We start from the raw sequence: 15,356 nt of genomic DNA on the forward strand, positions 1-15,356 counted from the left end.
ATGTTATAATAGATGTGTAATTTAAATGAATGTTTTTCACACTTTTATTATTTTGAATGCGAATAGTGTGCGTTATTTTATTGTTTGTTAATGTTTATAAAGTAGATATTACGCCGTTTCGGAATAGGACAGTCAATTAGAAACGAAGCTTTATTTTTGGAAATCTTAAGCTTTATGCTGTTGTGTGTGAAAAAGATCCGGAACAGATTGGAATGAAACACAACTGTTTCCAAACACTGAAACAGTTCCATGTATCGATACACTGTATCGAAACATAGAAACAGTGGCCCAGTCTCCTGCAGTTTGTAGAGCAGAAGCGCTAGCACGCGTGCATGAGTAAGTGTCATATGCGGAACCGGTGCTGTCGTTCGCTTTGCGTAATTAGAAGTCTAGTCGGCAGTTTTCATTTTGGATGTTTATTCGCTTGTACTTCATTTCAAACCATGTCCAGTGCAGTCAGTGGTACAAACCCAAAACGAGAAGTGAAGCGGAGGAACAAGTCGTGCTTCATTGCCAGGCCCATTAACTTGTGTGATCGGTGAGGCAGTACTTTGAAGAAGAGAAGGCAAAAGTTCAGCTCACACATCTTGATGGTTGGGAGGTAAAGAGATGTGGAGCGGCTTTGAAATTACCGGTAAGCACAAATGCTGTTGTGACGCCCTGAAAAGTTCTTTGTTTACGCTGCCGCCAACTACGACAACAGTGTCGCAGCAGTCTTTGTATCATTGCTGCTTGTGACTGTTGGATAGTGTGCGGACTCACATGCTTGCTGTCGAATTGACACAGCCCATAGCAACTGCCTTTGGTTTTCGAAATCAGCTTTGTTTTCTTATTGTTATCCGTTCGTCAGTAGGGCCTATTTACTCTTTATTAGGTCAATGTTTGAGGTAAGTGTGCTACCTGGAGGAAACTTTGTGGTCTGGTCCCTGATATCTTTAGCTGTATCTGATTTCGCCCATTTGTGGAGTCTGAAACGGTCAGTTTGCTCAGTGAAACAGGTTTTGAAGTTTGTCGATTTGGACTAAATAATTGTTAAAATTACCTCATGTTTCTTTAGATATGCCCGACCTGGAAAGTTTCTGGGTTTATTCGAAGATATCGTATATCAATTTCTTCATTAAATTATTGGCGTGGACCAAAGTGATTTTTGTACGTATTTTTAAATAGTTTAATCAGTTTGCCAGAAATAACAACTAAATGTGATGGGTACTTAAGTTTCCGTCAATAGTATAGCCGTTTTGTTGTTTATTATAAGTGATGCAAAAGTGCATCTGAGATTCTTAATAATGACAGCTGTGGACTTGGTATTAATTTCTGTCCAATGGCTCTGAATGCAAATAGAACTGTCTGGTCTCTTGTAAAGTCGTTAGTTCTAACACAATCGTTCGAATTGTCAGCCAAACATTAATAAGAAATTGATTTTTGTCGTTATTTATTACTTAATTGTTCTACTATATAGGCTACTCCTGGTCTAAACTACAGATTCATCAGTTTTATATTACGACACTTGGTTAAACAGGTAAATGTATATCTAAATTTACGCACTTGTCTTTGGAGCTATTGCCCTAGCAGTGATAGTAAATTTTCGGTTTAGAGTAGGACGACGGCGAAAACGGGAAGCCAGGCACTGAGTTCGACCCTGGCTGGAAAGAAGGAACGAAGGCAGGGGATTATATTGATTATGAAAGAACTGAGGTGGGAAGATCTGGCAGAATTTCGGAACTTCGTGGCGATGGACATGGCTTGTTTCGAGAAGCTGCTGTCTATGCTAGAAGATGGAGTTAGCGTCTCTCATGACTGTGTCACACGTGCAATCTCACCTTCTCGAAAGTAAGGATTAAATCATATGTTAGTGTTTTGTGATCGGCAGAAGCGTCCGATCCCACGCGTCGGCTTTGACCCGTGACGTAAGGGTGTTGTCGTTGGAGGTCATGACGGCGCGGAGTTTGGTTGTGTGTGTGTGGCGTGTTAGTAGATGTCATGTTGTGGTTTGTTGTGCTCTGTGGTGGTATGTTCAGGGTTTCGTTAGCGGGGTGTAATGGGCTCGGTTTGCAATTGCTCACTATCCAGAATTGTTAGGGTGTCGGCTGTGTTTGTAATGGAATTCGTTTCAGTGAGTTAACGATTTTGTATGAAGGTTAATTTAGTGTTTGCTGTACATCGTGTGGTAATTTTAGTAAAATTAATCGGTTGTTTTTGTTCAGGAATGGATGTGACGGATAGAATAAAGTGCGCTGGTCAAGGGAAGTTTTCGATCCCAATGTGTGGCTGTTTATGTTGATACTGGTATCGGAAGATGCTTTTGAGTTATATAGGCCAAGGGAAGAATTTGATCCTAATTTATGGGATTGGGAGCTGCTGTTATGCCATATAGGTCAAGGGAAGTGTCGGATTCCAGATGATATTGTTTAGTGGTATTTGGGGAGTTTTGTGATGTCAGTTTTTTCGTCGTTTTGTATGGGTGTGGGTGTCTATATATGTTTATATTTAAGAGTCTTGCTTTTAGCCACAGAATAGCACAGCCCATAATTTCAAAAGCTGAGGTTGTGTGCACTGCAATTTGCAACACTTTATAGAGGACCAATACTTAAAGGTGCACATGTGGTGTTTCTCAGAGTTTGGAAAATTGAATGCAATTTGATGTGTGTTACTCAGTTTTGCAGTCTGCCACACTGGGCGAAACTGCATGGACGCTCTCACCATCACTGCCAGTTTCTCTTTTCCTGCCATCTAATCAAACATGACTTGCGTAAGCTAAGGTGTTATGATATAAATCGAAAGTCACCATGTAACGTTATGTGCATATTAGAAAGAAAACATTGCCAGTGTAGCACATCATGATACAGTGGGTCATATAGACACCTTTCTTCGCTGTATGCCTAAATTAAGATGCTTAATGCCTCTTTCCTCCATTTCATTTGTCATGCGAGGCAATCAAAAGAAAAAGTGCTTTCACAAACAGCTAGTATAAAGGAAAGTCAACTGGCAATAGTTTTTTCTGCATTTATGAAAACCTGCTTACTGAAAAAATGGAAAATCCTCAACATGAAAACTGAAATTAGCTACTAGCTACCAAACAATAAGCAAATTCATGCAATCAGGCCCAGCGAACTGCACGCCATCACAGTTAGAACTTTCCACCTCTGTCTTCTCCTATGTCTCCTATTTTCCGCGACTCCCAGCTGCAACATGTCTTCTCTCATGCCATCGGTATACCTCTTGCTAGGCTTCCCACTGGTCTGCTGCCGGACATGATCCAGTCCATTTCAATTTTGGGCCACCTTGCTGCCTCCATTGTAACATGTCCAGCCCATTGCAGTCTTTTACTTTTCATCACTTGCAAGATGTTGGGCACCTTGTACTGCTCTTCTAATTCTGTGTTACGTCGTCTTCTCCATTCAGTGGTAGTCTGATCTTGGATTGGTCCAAATATTTTCCTGAGGACTCTTCTCTCCAATGTAAGTAGTATGTTAAGGTTTTGTTTTCTAGTGCCCCAAGTTTGAGAACCATAAAGTTGTACCGGCATTATTAATGTCTTAAACAGTTCTTTTGCTGTTAACACTTCTAATTTTAATATGGGGTCTAGAGTAATAGCATCTGTTTCCTGTCTGCAGTTGTGCTTTTATGTCTGTGTCAGTTGTTACTTCTGTAAAAATTGATCCAAGATATTTGAACTTCCACATGTTTATAACCGGTGTGGTTCATAATGAAATCTTGAGTTTTGGGTCATTCTTCCTATGGTCATATACTCACTCGTTTCAGAGCTAACTTGTAGACTGTTCCTAGCTGCCAAAAAATCCAAGGTTTGGATACTTCTTTTCAGATCTCTTTGTGTTCGTGCTAATAGTGCAATGTTGTGTGCATGGACCAGATGTGTTCATTGCCAATTTGAATGTCCCGAAGTTTTCTTTCTTGAAATCCCGCATTACCTTCTCAAGTGCCAGGTTGAAGAGGACTGGTGATAGCCCATCTCCTTGGCATAATCCTGTTACAACTTGGAAGATTTCTGGCATTTTATTGCCTATCTTAACCCTAAGTTTTGTGTCTTTTAGGCATACCTCTACCAGTCTGACCAATTGCTTTGGCGTACCAAACTGTCAGTTTTAATCAGCTTAGGTCTGTTTACTGTCATAAGCCTTCTTGACGTCTACAAACAGGAGATGTATCTCTCGGGTGTATTCATACATTTTTTTACAGACCTGTTTTATGACAAAAACCTATGCTGTCGTTGATTGTCCTGCTTCGAAACTTCCTTGGTATTCTCCAGTTATGTCTGTTGCTAGAGGTTTTATTTATTCTAAGAGACAGTAGTTCATTCTTATAGGCAGATGTTGAATAGCACTATGTCCCTATAGTTGCCACATACTAATTTGTCTTTCCTTTCATATTTGGCATATCCCAGCTACCTTCCATTCCTCTGGTGTTTAATGTTTTGCCCAAATTTTCTCGATTAGCTTGTGGATTTTGAAACAGAGGATTTAATCTCCAGCCTTGAGAAGTACAGTGGGAATTCCGTCCACTCCTGGACTTTTACCATTCTTAAGGTTTTTTTGTCTGGCTCCTCTTCTCTTTAATGGTGGGTGGAGGGTATTCTGGGTCTGTCACTGGGTCATCATAGTTGAGTTCTGTTGTGATCTTCTGTTAACATTCTTCCATTGGCATCTTTCATGACTTTGTGTTGGTGGTATATCCTTCCTTTAAAACATTTCGTTGTTCTATAAAGTTCTTTATACCCGTTTCCATGAAAGTCTTGTTGAGCTTCCTCCATGATGCTTTTTCCATATTTTCTTTGCTTTCCTCAGTGTGGCTTGTGTATGCTACCGTATTTCTTCAAACTTTGATTCTTCATCTCCCTGTATATTACTTTGTATCCACAGTAGTGTAGCCAGTTGTCTGTCCCTGATAGTTTCCTCACACTCCTCATCAAACCACACACTTTTTCCCTTAGTTCTCTTTTATATTACTCCTTGGGCTGTATATTTGATGGTATCTGCAATTGCCTTACAGTTCTGATCTACCACAGTATATCCTTCCTCTTCACTCAAAATGGCTTGTCAGTGCTATCTTCAAAGTTCTTCTTATATTATCTTTAAGCAGACTCTCCTGGTCATATCGAGTGACTCTTCGCATTCTCTCATACTTCCTGGCTCTCCATATTGTTTTCACCCTTCTTCTGACAAGGAAGTGGTCTGATCCATATTCCACACCTCTTGCTGTTTTGACGTTTTGTACCCATGTCTTTATTCTCATCTCTACAGTTGGGTGGTCCATTTGGTTCACTGTCTTCCCATCCACACACACCTAGGTTTCTTTATATATTCTTTTCCTGTCAAAATCAGTACTACTAATAAATGAACCTTTTGCAAATGCAAAGCTAACCAGCCTAGTGCCTTACCACTGCTCACATCGTGTAAACTGCACTTTCCAATGGTCCCCATGAAGCCTGCTATTCTTTCCCTATTTTCGATTCAAAATCTTGAAGGATAATTTTGTAATGTTCACTTGGTCCATTGTCTAGAACCTTTTCTAATTTCATGTTGAAAATCTCTTTGTTGTCATCCCTTTCTTCAGTTGGGGCATGACTATATATGTGAGTTTGTGTTTCCCTGTGTGTATGGTAGGATTGAGATTCTAGAGTTTAAAGATTTGAAGTCTGACAGTGGTGCAGAATGATTTCTTAACTACAAAACCAGTTCCTAGTGCATGGTTTGCTTCTGATCTCTATGTAATATGACGGTTTTCCATTTCTGTAGCTCCAGTTTCTGTCCCTTGCCTCTTGCAGAGCCAGTAGATCTATTTGATACTTATCTGCTTCCTTTACTACTCATTTTGCTGCCCCCCAGGCTGGTATAGGCTTGATATTCCAGGTCCCTAGTTGTATTTCCTTCTGTAGTCCTTGTTCTTGCTTAGGTCATTTTACAGAGATAAGTGCTGCGATGCTTGTACCTGTGTATTCTTCCAGGGCAGGTTGGTAGCCAGTCACCAATCCCTTAACCTGGAATAGCAGGATTTTTCATTCGGAATTTTCTCCCGTAGCAAGAATAGCTTCTCCACGCCTATATAGGTCTTTCTGCCCTTTCATTGGTATGACAGGGAAAGGAAATGGTGAACACAGGTTTGGAACAGGAAGGTGGAGTGATAGGTCGTTGTGGGACACACTAGTATGGCTCCTGCCCTGCGGCCTATCGGGCTTGGGTGACCCTGCTGGTAGCTATGCTACTGCTGGCATAGCCCTCCGGAACCAGAGCACATACACTTAATTGCCCGCATACTTCCGCAATGGTTTCCTCATCTACTGTGTCTGCTCACAAGTGAAAGTTAAGCGAGTCTCAGCCACGGGCAATTTTTCCATCAGTGCCACAGTTCCTTGTTGTTTCTGTCGGACAAAGGTCAAGGCTTCTCCTCAGCCAACCCTTTCATTATTCAGAAAGGTGTCGATGCAATTGCAGGTCCTGTAAAGTCTTGTTCCCGTTTACAAAATGGCACCTTGTTAGAAGCAGTCGGTGACCTCTGGCACAAAAATTGCTGTGAACTTCACTGCAACACACCTTTCCTGTCCAGGTGGAAGTGCACCGCACTTTAAATTCATCATGCAGGGTGGTTTGTACACGCTCTTTCAACGGATTGTCCGATGAGGAAATTCAAAACTACCTGTCTGACCAGGGCGTAACGGCTAGTTACGGGTTGACAAGGACTAGGTCCGGCCCGTAGTATCTTCCTGACATTTGACAGAGTTCATCTTCCAACGAACATAAAAGCGGGCTATAAGATAATTTCACTTCGGCCTTACAGGCTGAAAGCAATGGGAAACTACGGCCGTAATTTTTCCCGAGGGCATGCAGCTTTACTGTATGATTAAATGATGATGGCATCCTCTTGGGTAAAACATTCCGGAGGTAAAATAGTCCCCCATTTGGATCTCTGGGTTGGAACTAATCAAGAGGATGTCATTATCATGAGAAAGAAAACTGGCGATCTACGGATCGGAGCGTGGAATGTCAGATCCCTTAATCGGGCAGGTAGGTTAGAAAATTTAAAAAGGGAAATGGATAGGTTAAAGTTTGATATAGTGGGAATTAGTAAAGTTCGGTGGCAGGAGGAACAAGACTTCTTGTCAGGTGACTAGCGGGTTCTAAACACAGAATCAAATAGGGGTAATGCAGGAGTAGGTTTAATAGTGAATAGGAAAATAGGAATACAGGTAAGCTACTACAAACAGCATAGTGAATGCATTATTGTGGCCAAGATAGATACAAAGCCCACACCTACTACAGTAGTAAAAGTTTATATGCCAACTAGCTCTGCAGATGATGAAGAAATTGATGAAATGTATGATGAGATAAAAGAAATTATTCAGGTAGTGAAGGGGGGGGGGGGGGGACTGGAATTAGAGTAGGAAAAGGGAGAGAAGGAAACATAGTAGGTGAATATGGATTGGGGGTAAGAAATGAAAGAGGAAGCCGCCTGGTAGAATTTTGCACAGAGCATAACTTAATCATAGCTAACACTTGGTTCAAGAACCATGAAAGAAGGTTGTATACATGGAAGAATCCTGGAGATACTAGAAGGTTTCAGACAGATTATATAATGGCATGACAGAGATTTAGGAACCAGGTTTTAAACTGTATGACATTTCCAGGGGCAGATGTGGACTCTGACCACAATCTATTGGTTATGAACTGTAGATTAAAACTGAAGAAACTGCAAAAAGGTGGGAATTTAAGGTGATGGGACCTGGATAAACTAAAAGAACCGGAGGTTGACAGTTTCAGGGAGAACATAAGGGAGCAATTGACAGGAATGGGGGAAAGAAATACAGTAGAAGAAGAATGGGTAGCTTTGAGGGATGAAGTAGTGAAGGCAGCATAGGATCAAGTAGGTAAAAAGACGAGGGCTAGTAGAAATCCTTGGGAAACAGAAGAAATATTGAATTTTATTGATGAAAGGGGAAAATATAAAAATGCAATAAATGAAGCAGGCAAAAAGGAATACAAACGTCTCAAATGAGATCGACAGGAAGTGCAAAATGGCTAAGCAGGGATGGCTAGAGGACAAATGTAAGGATGTAGAGGCTTATCTCACTAGGGGTAAGATATATATACTGCCTACAGGAAAATTAGACCTTCGGAGAAAAGAGGACCACTTGTATAAATATTAAAAGCTCAGACGGAAACCCAGTTCTAAGCAAAGAAGGGAAAGCAGAAAGGTGGAAGGAGTATGTAGAGGGTCTATACAAGAGCAATGTACTTGAGGACAATATTATGGAAATGGAAGAGGATGTAGATGAAGATGAAATGGGAGATACAATACTGCGTGAAGAGTTTGACAGGGCACTGAAAGACCTGAGTCGAAACAAGGCCCCCGGAGTACACAACATTCCATTGGAACTACTGATGGCCTTGGGAGAGCCAGTCCTGACAAAACTCTACCATGTGTTGAGCAAGATGTGAGACAGGCGAAATACCCTCAGACTTCAAGAAGAATATAATAATTCCAATCCCAAAGAAAGCAGGAGTTGACAGATGTGAAAATTACCGAACTACCAGTTTAATAAGTCACAGCTGAAAATACTAACGCAAAATTCTTTACAGATGAATGGAAAAACTAGAAGTAGCCGACCTGGGGAAGATCAGTTTGGATTCCGTAGAAATGTTGGAACACATGAGGCAATACTGACCCTACGACTTATCTTAGAAGAAAGATTAAGGAAAGGCAAACCTATGTTTCTAGCATTTGTAGACTTAGAGAAAGCTTTGACAATGTTGACTGGAATACTCTTTCAAATTCTGAAGGTGTCAGGGGTAAAATACAGGGACCGAAACGCTATTTACAATTTGTACAAAAACCAGATGGCAGTTATGAGTCGAGGGAAATGAAAGGGAAACAGTGGTTGGGAACGGAGTGAGACAGGGTTGTAGTCTCTCTCCGATGTTATTCGATCTGTATATTGAGCAAGCAGTGAAGGAAACAAAAGAAAAATTCGGAGTAGGTATTAAAATCCATGGAGAAGAAATAAAAACTTTGAGGTTCGCCGATGACATCATAATTCTATCAGAGGCAGCAAAGGACTTGGAAGAGCAGTTGAACAGAATGGCGACGCCCCCCCCCCCCCCCCCCCCCCCCATTGATTTCGGCTTCCCAACCAGTGTTTGGTTTTTACTGCGGAGCTTTATGCTGTTCTCCAGGCTGTCCAATACATCCGTCGCCATCAGCGGATACAGTATATTATATGCTTGGATTCGCTCAGCTTTCTCCTCAGTCTCCAAGCTCTCTACCCTGTTCAGCCCCTGGTCCACTGGATTCAGGACTGCCTCCACTTGCTCCACTTGGGGGTCATCTCTGTGCTGTTCCTCTGGATCGCAGGACACATTTGTATCTGTGGAAATGAGACAGCTGATACAGCGGCCAAAGCTGCAGTCTCTCTTCTTCAGCCTGCTGTTTGCGTGGTTCCCTTCGCCGATCTACGGAGTGTTTTATGTTGTTGGGTTGCTGTTTTATGGTACGCAAATTGGTCTACACTTCCCAATAATAAATTACGGGATGTGAAAGCTCTTTCCTGTTCTTGGACCTCTTCCTCCCAAACTCGTAGTCAGGAGGAGGTAATTTTAACTAGACTCCAGACAGTGCCCTGTCTGTTAAGCCATCGACATCTTTTAAGTGTGATCCTCCGCTACTTTGTCCCCACTGCTTTCAACTCTGGACAGTGTGACACCTGTTGCTTGAGTGCCCCTGTATTACTCAGTTACGCACCTGTCTGCAGCTGTCACCTGATATGTAATGCGAATACATAGAAAGATAGGTCCCTTATCATTTAGCTACAAAATAGCAGGTCAGCAACTGGAAGCAGTTAATTCCATAAATTATCTGGGAGTACTCATTAGGAGTGATTTAAAATGGAATGATCATATAAAGTTGATCGTCGGTAAAGCAGATGCCAAACTGAGATTCATTGGAAGAATCCTAAGGAAATGCAATCCGACAACAAAGGAAGTAGGTTACAGTACGCTTGTTCGCCCACTGCTTGAATACTGCTCAGCAGTGTGGGATCCGCACCAGATAGGGTTGATAGAAGAGATAGAGAAGATCCAACGGAGAGCAGCGCGCTTCGTTACAGGATCATTTAGTAATTGCGAAAGCGTTATGGAGATGATAGATAAACTCCAGTGGAAGACTCTGCAGGAGAGACGCTCAGTAGCTCGGTACGGGCTTTTGTTAAAGTTTCGAGAACATACCTTCACCGAAGAGTCAAGCAGTATATTGCTCCCTCCTATGTATATCTCGTGAAGAGACCGAGGATAAAATCAGAGAGATTAGAGCCCACACAGAAGCATACTGACATCCTTCTTTCCACGTACAATAAGAGACACGAATAGAAGGGAGAACCGATAGAGGTACTTAGGGTGCCCTCCGCCACACACCGACAGGTGGCTTGCGGAGTATGGCTGTAGATGTAGATCTTCCATTTTAACAGAAGGCACGCATTCAGCCGATCGTGTTCTTGAGTTTACTAGTGTCAGTGAGATGTCAGTCATTTGAAGCTCTTTTTGGGGACAAACAACCCCTCCCACCCCCCTTCTATAGTGATTTTTTAAGCTTCTGTTGTTTAGATTCCCAACTTTTGAGTTTAGCTGGTTTCCAGTTCAGTTTTTATCTTTTCCTAAGCCACAGACCAGACACTAATGACCGTAGCAGTTTCGCGCCCTAAAACCATAACAAAACACACACCAACAAAAAATATATAACCGAAAGACAGACCTAACCAACCCACCCCCCAAGCCAACTTCCCCCCCCCCCCCCCCCCCCCCTCACCCCAAAATAAAATACCCATAAACAAAAACCAAATGCAAAATAAATCTCAATCACACACTACAACTCAACAAAAACTGCAACAAAATAGATCCTCCACAGCTAAATCACAATGCTGCTGCCCCCCCCCCCCCCCTTTCCTGAGCTGTAGCCCTCCAACCACCCAAACCACTTTCAGCCTATACATTTTACTAATGGCTCTTAAAAAATCCGAAAAAAAAAGGTCACTCAGGGACGCTCTTCTGCCAACAGTACTCAGCTAAATGAGACTGAACTGTTGGAATAGTGCCTCTTGCCCCTCTCAAGAACTGACTTAAAGGCCTCCCCCCATCCCCTCTATAGTATTTGTACAAGCCCCCGTCTCATAATTTTAAAACTCAAAACTATGGTTAACTTCTAAATGATTTTACCCCCTCTCACCCAACATCCCTATAAGAAGATAATGCATATGAAGTTACTGTGCAACCCAGTTCTATATACTCCTCAATTAACCCCACTAATTCTGCCTTAGACTGCCCCTCCACAACCCTGAGAACACATTCAGAACACCCATCCCCTGGTACAACAGGCCCCCACACCCAGAGACCATCTATAGACTTACCCCTCCCATACTTCCTTTTCCCAGACTGCGACTCGTCCACCTCCACAAAACCCCAGGCTCACCCAACTTACCCCTGTACTTAATACTCAGCACATACTTCACGACAAAAATAAAACCAGTCAAGCACACTCCTCTCACTCATGCCAGTCTCATGCGCGCAAGAACTATGTGAGGATCTATAACAAAAATAAAGTCATCAATACAATCTCGCGCATGCCCAACCTAGACCTCTTGAACCAGGAACCGCGACATATCAAGTGCCACAGGACATCCTTACGGCAATGCCACATATAACCGTCCCTCGTCCGAGATGCCAGAACTTTGGCCAATCTGATTTCATGCCCACAAATAGAGCATTTCACGACCTCTGCTAACAAACCAAAGAGCTGCAAAAATTTAAGCTCCAATGGAGTATTGCCCATTGTGGCATCCAGGCGAGTGCTGTTGATTTTATCCTTCATACCCATACCTGACAAAAAACAGCAACCAATTAATTTACTCAAATTAACCCACGACCTACAGCGAACAGCACTACATTAACTTTCACACATAACCACTAAATCGTTAACTCACTGAAACACATTCCACTTAAAACACAGCCCAAATGTGAACAAATTGTTAGAATGAGCAAGACCAAACTGAACCCATTACACCACACAACACGAAACCCCTAAACACACCACCAGATGGCACAACAAAGCGCAAAAAGACACATTCACAAACTAAACTCCTTGCCGTCATGACGTCACACACAACAGCCATCTTACGTCACGGGTTAAAGCCGATGGGTGGGATCAGACACTTTGGTCGACTTCATCTGTATTTTGGTTGCAGTTCTATTTTTTATGATGAAGAATGCATTTGAATATGGTGCTAACATAAACATTAAGCTGTGATACTGGAAAATCCATTAAATCAAAACATTTGTTTGAGAATCATAGCTGTTGATTTTGCCAACTCTTAACCAAATAATTATCTCCCATCCTAAACTAGACCTTGGGTAACATTAAAGATCAGTCTGCTATCCAAACAAAATTGAAATGGAAGAGGAAATTTCAAACTGAAACCAAAATTATCTTTCATTATTTGCACAAATATTTTTACAAACCTACTTTTATGTGTTAAAATGTTTGCTGCTTGAAAATACTGACCTTAAGTAGTTGCCCCACCCCTCCCCTACCTATGCACACATGTGGCTGTTAGACCTGCACTTATAAAACTGCTTATATGATGTGCATCTACATACAGGGTGGCTCAGGAAGATATGCAAATATTTTTAATGTTATTCTGCAATAAAACTAAAGAAAGAGCATTCATATAAATATAGATACTCAAAAGTTCAGTTACGGAGTTACAGCCAATAAAACCCCCCTGTGGGTTCGGGGGTAAGAATAGGCCCACGGTATTCCTGCCTGTCGTAAGAGGCGACTAAAAGGAGTCTCAAACGTTTTGGCCTTGTGAGATGGTCCCCTAATGGGTTTGACCTCCATTCTTCTAAATTTTCCGAAGAGCGAGCCGATTGGGGAAGGTCGCCTTACAAGGAGCGATGTGTCCATCATGCATTACCATCTCTAGCCAGGTTTGTCGTCATCGCTTAGCAGTCCCGCTCACCTACCATCTCTTGGGCGTGGATTTGTTCTTGGGTGCAGTTTATTGCAGTCTGCTAAGCCGTGTCGCTTTATGCGCCAATGATGATATTGGACTACATCACCTGAAATCCAGCACAGTAGCCAGTCCGTTGTGGTGGGGCCGCCATGTACCCTGTTGGTTGTAGCCCCCTGACTACACAGGGATCGCTCTGCTGATGCCAGCGCCGTTAACTCCCCACGTATGCCAAGGAGTAGATGCCTATCTCCTTGGGGCATTGGGACTCCGGGCAATGGCCATCCTGCCAGGTGGTCGTTGCTGAGGCTGGGTGGCGCCCGTGGGAGGGCCCTTGGTCGGAGTAGGTGGCATCAGGGCGGATGACGCGCAATGAAGCGTGGTACATCATCTCTTGCTGGTGGCCAGCCGCCAGCAGTCTCTAAGCGTTCCAGGGCTCAATACAACGCAACTACATATGACCCCAAATCGTTCCCCTCCCTGGCTACACCATGGGAGGAACGAAAGACTAAGGATGCCAGCGAAACATACTCGCCCCGCTACCTGGTGTGTACGAGAGCTGATGGTGAATCCTTTACATCCATGAAGCCTCAGTTCTTCGTCGAGCACTTAGAGGACAAGTTCGGGGAGGTGGAGGGCTTGTCCAAAATGCGCTCGGGCTCGGTTTTGATCAAATCGGCGTCCTCCGCCCAGTCCCGCCGGTTACTCGATAGTAACAAGCTGGGGGATGTTCCGGTTATAATCACGCCCTATAAGAGTCTTAATATGGTCCAGGGCATAATATTCCATCGGGACCTTCTATTGCAGTCCGATGACGAGCTTCGCGCCAATTTAGAGCGGCGAGGTGTTCACTTCGTCCGGCGCATACATCGTGGTCCAAGGGATAAGCAGGTTGCCACCGGTGCCTTCATCTTGGCCTTCGAGGGTGATACTTCACCTGAGAAGGTCAAGGTGATGGTCTATCGTTGTGACGTCAAGCCATATATCCCTCCCCCGATGTGGTGCTTTAAGTGCTGGAAGTTCGGGCATATGTCTTCCCGCTGTACTTCCAGCCTCACATGTCGAGATTGTGGACGCCCATCACATCCCAATACTCCAGGTGCTCCGCCTCCCATCTGTGTAAACTGCAGAGAGCACCACTCGCCTTGCTCGCCGGACTGCAGGCTCTTCCAGAAAGAGCGCAAAATCATGGAGTATAAGAACCTGGACTGCCTGACATACACTGAGGCCAGGCAGAAGTTCGAACGCCTCCATCCTGTTCGAATGACTGCCTCTTACGCCGCGGCTACTACTGTTATGGCCCCATTAGCTCTCCCTCAGACTGCCACCTCTCAGAGCCGGAATGCTACACCTGCCCCCTTGATGGTGGGGGCCCTTCACTCCCTGCTGCTCCTGCACTACCTGCCTCAGGAGCAGCAACCCCCCAACCATCGGGGACATCAGTCCCCACTTCTAAGCTGGGGAAGCCTCAAACTTCCCCGGCTCGAATAGCACGGAAAGGGTCCCTTGGGTCCCTTCCTTCAAGGTTTCCGCCTCTGGGAAGGGTGTCGTCAGCCAATGGAAGAAAAGCAGACCAGCGGCTGGTCGCAGGGCTTCCCGCTCCTCCTCCGTCCCGGAGACTGACTCGCTGGAGCCCTCCCAGCCAATGAAACCCAAGGACCAGAGAGACAAGACGAAGAAGAAGACCTCTAAGGCCAAGGACCACGCGGTGGCATCCACCCCACTGCTCCCTACATGCTCTGCGTCCGAGGATAAGGTGGAGATCCGGGCATCCGCTGAGGACCTGGATCTCGCCGGACCCTCAGACACCATGGAAGCAGATTGTACTGGTCCTCCATCGGTGGCAGCAGGTGACCCAGTGGCGTGATCTGTCTCCTCGGCCCCTTCACGCCTTTTTCGGACATGGACAAAGCGATACTCCAGTGGAACTGCAGCGCTTTTTTCCACCACCTTGCTGAGCTTCGCCAACTCATCAGCAGTCACCCTTTCTTCTGCATTGCCCTACAGGAAACTTGGTTTCCGGCAATGCGGACCCCTGCCCTACGTGGGTATCGGGGTTATTACAAGAACCGGGCAGCTTATGAGAGGGTATCTGGTGGAGTCTGCGTCTACATCCTTAACTCTGTCTACAGCGAATGTGTATCTCTTCACACACCTTTAGAGGCTGTCGCTGTAAGGATGTGGACGCCTCCGCCTATTACTGTCTGCAGTTTGTATCTTCCGCCTGATGGTGATGTCTCGCGTCATGTGTTGGCTGCATTGATAACACAACTGCCTCCTCCTTTTGTGTTACTGGGCGACTTTAACGCCCATAACCCCCTGTGGGGTAGCGCCGCGATTACTGGCC

The 15,356-nt window shown here is 44.2% G+C and overlaps 1 long non-coding RNA gene across 1 annotated transcript in view; it reads left to right on the forward strand.

Annotated features, from left to right (window-relative positions):
• Positions 1-300: 300 nt before the first annotated feature.
• LOC126284915 (uncharacterized) overlaps positions 301-15,356 on the forward strand; it is a 56,626-nt gene continuing 41,570 nt past the window's right edge. Inside the window, exon 1 of the long non-coding RNA XR_007551572.1 lies at positions 301-634. This is a non-coding gene — a long non-coding RNA (uncharacterized LOC126284915). The remainder of the gene's footprint in view (positions 635-15,356) is intronic.

The sequence above is a fragment of the Schistocerca gregaria genome, chromosome 8 (genome assembly GCF_023897955.1).
Source record: "Schistocerca gregaria isolate iqSchGreg1 chromosome 8, iqSchGreg1.2, whole genome shotgun sequence".
NCBI classification, from domain to species: Eukaryota; Metazoa; Arthropoda; class Insecta; order Orthoptera; family Acrididae; genus Schistocerca; species Schistocerca gregaria.